Genomic DNA, 2,367 nt, shown 5'->3' with positions numbered 1-2,367 from the left:
GCGACCGGATTTTCTGCCGAGTCCCAACAGGCTGCCGTCGAGGGGTCAGCGAGCTGTGATTTCGTGGGAGGCCCCTGAGGTCGACAGCGGAACCTGCTCCTTGCGTTTGCAAGATCGAGGCCCCCATGGTTTTGAGGGCTGTCGGCGGGGACCCCTCAGCTCCTTGAGGTCCCCTTGGCTCCTTGCCACATGCACCCCCCCCAAGAAAGCTCACGTCATGGCCGTCTGCTTCTTCGAGGCCGTAGAAGCTCTGCATCCTCACATCTCTCCCTGCAGGACCCGCTTTCGTGGGGCTCACCTGATTAGGTCAGGCCCACCCAGGATACTCTCCCGTTCGACTCACTCGGCGTCGCTGATGAGAGACCTTGGCTACACCCGGGAGACCTCTCGGCCTCTGCCGCGCCGTGCGGGAGCGGAGTCCCGTCGCGGCCGCAGTCTCGCCTGCGTGGGGCTGTTTTAGGGTGCTGCTCCCATCCGGGCTGGAGCACACCTCCCTCTTTAATCTGCATTTCACACTGGCGCTGGTGAGCTTAGTCAGCCCTGGGGGCAAACGCTCGATGTGGATCTTAAAGGTCTGGCAGGGGCCGTCACTCCCCTTCACAGAGGAGGCCACAGGCGCACAGCGGGGCTGGCGCCCTGGCATGTGAAGGGGGCCGTCAGCCGTGGCCAGCGAGCGAGAGGCACAGCCTGGACTTGAACCTGTGTCCTGCCCCTGGACCCGCAGCCCCCCGCCCAGGCAGGCACTGATGCCCAGGGGAGGCCAGCCTGCCCTTGGGTCGACATGTGCCCCTTGGATGCAGCCGGAGCAGAGGAAGGCGGCTGGAGACAGCCGTGCAGGCGGAGAGCCAGCACCCCACAGTGGAGTGGGCTGTGTGACCCTGGGCAGGTTGCCTTTCTGTGTTTGGGGAGATGGGCGGGCATCTCCAGGGACCCCCCGGCAAGGAGTATGATTTCATCCCCAGCCCCAGGGCCTGATCTGGAAGAGGCCATTAGTCCCCCCAGTCCCCACATGGCTCAGAGCTGCACCTGGCCCTCAGCGATTAATGGAGCCCGCGCACAGTAGGCACACAGTGAGCCTGCGTGGGACGGTGACTGAACAGACCCAGTAGAGATATAGGCGCCCCCTCAGAAACCGGGCCAGCGGGGCTCCTGGGCTGTGTGCCCATCAGCAGATCGGGCTGAGGGCCTACTATGTGCCGAGCACATGCCCATCTCACACCCACTGTGCTGAAAGAGGGCTCGGGGGGTTTCTGTCAGGGACCCGGACTCCGGAGGGGCAGAGCAGGACTGGGCTGTTGGCCTGGGGCCCAAGCTGGCCACGGCCTGGCCTCCTGCCTCGGCTGCAAGCAAGGGGCTGGCTGCGCGGTTCTGGGCACCCACTCTGTGCCCAGCACAATCTCTCTCCATTCTCAGAATCCCGAGGTGGGGCTCGTCTTTGGTCACAGGCAAAGAAGAGACCGAGGGTCTGAGAGGTTGTTGACGACCAGAGCAACTCGACCTTCGCCTCAGGGCTCTGCAGCCCGTGGTGTCGATGCTGTCTCTGTGGTAATGGCTGTTGCTGGCAGGAGACAGGCAGCTGTTGGCCCTGGGCCTGCGCTCGGACCCTCACTCCAACCCCGGTTTGGGGTCTGTGAGCCTTGTGTGAGCTACACCAAATGGGGCCAGAGGAATAAGCTCCCTGCACCCCACAGCCTGTAAGTGGGGCTGAGGTCTGATCCCAGGGGCTGGGCGGCCCAGCCTCCCCCCACACGTCCTCGGACCGCTGCCCAAGGGCAAAGGGCCAGAGGCTGGTCCGCCGGCAGGACCCTGGGCGGGGGGGCGGGGGCCACAGCTGTGGCAGCAAGGGGAAGGCATGTGTTCCCCATGCAGGGTGTGACTAGCCCACCACCCCCAGTCCCGCCCCACTCCTAGTGGCTGCCAACCCAGGCCTGGGGCGTGGCCTGGCCCATCACTGACCTCGGACACCTGAGTCCTCGCGGTAACTGAGACGGGTACTTCCTGCTGCATCCAGGGCAGGTCACTGGGCCTTCGAGTTTTCAGAGACAGTGTGGCCTCCTCCCCATTGCAAACCCAGCCACAGAGAAGGCGGTTTGAGGTCAAGGTTAGAAGGTTTGTCCTCAGCTCTGCTGGGACCTGTTCCTTTTGCCCAGAGGTTCCAGTTCTGGAAAGCTCTCTGCTGCCCCCTGGTGGGAGAGGCCTGCAGGCTGCCTCTGAGTGGGGCGGTCCCAGGCGGGGCTCCAGGTACCCCAGGACCAGAGGAACGATGTTGGACTCAGCTTCCTGCCCTCCTGCTCTGGGGCCTGGGGGCTCCGCCACCTCTCCTGGGCTCAGACTCCACCCAGGACCGAGTCAGGGCTCCGCCCCTCT

This window comes from Pteropus medius, unplaced genomic scaffold (assembly GCF_902729225.1).
Source record: "Pteropus medius unplaced genomic scaffold, Ma_sr-lr_union100, whole genome shotgun sequence".
NCBI lineage: Eukaryota > Metazoa > Chordata > Mammalia > Chiroptera > Pteropodidae > Pteropus > Pteropus medius.
The sequence above is the reverse complement of the archived record's forward strand: the minus strand, read 5'-3'. Positions refer to the sequence as shown.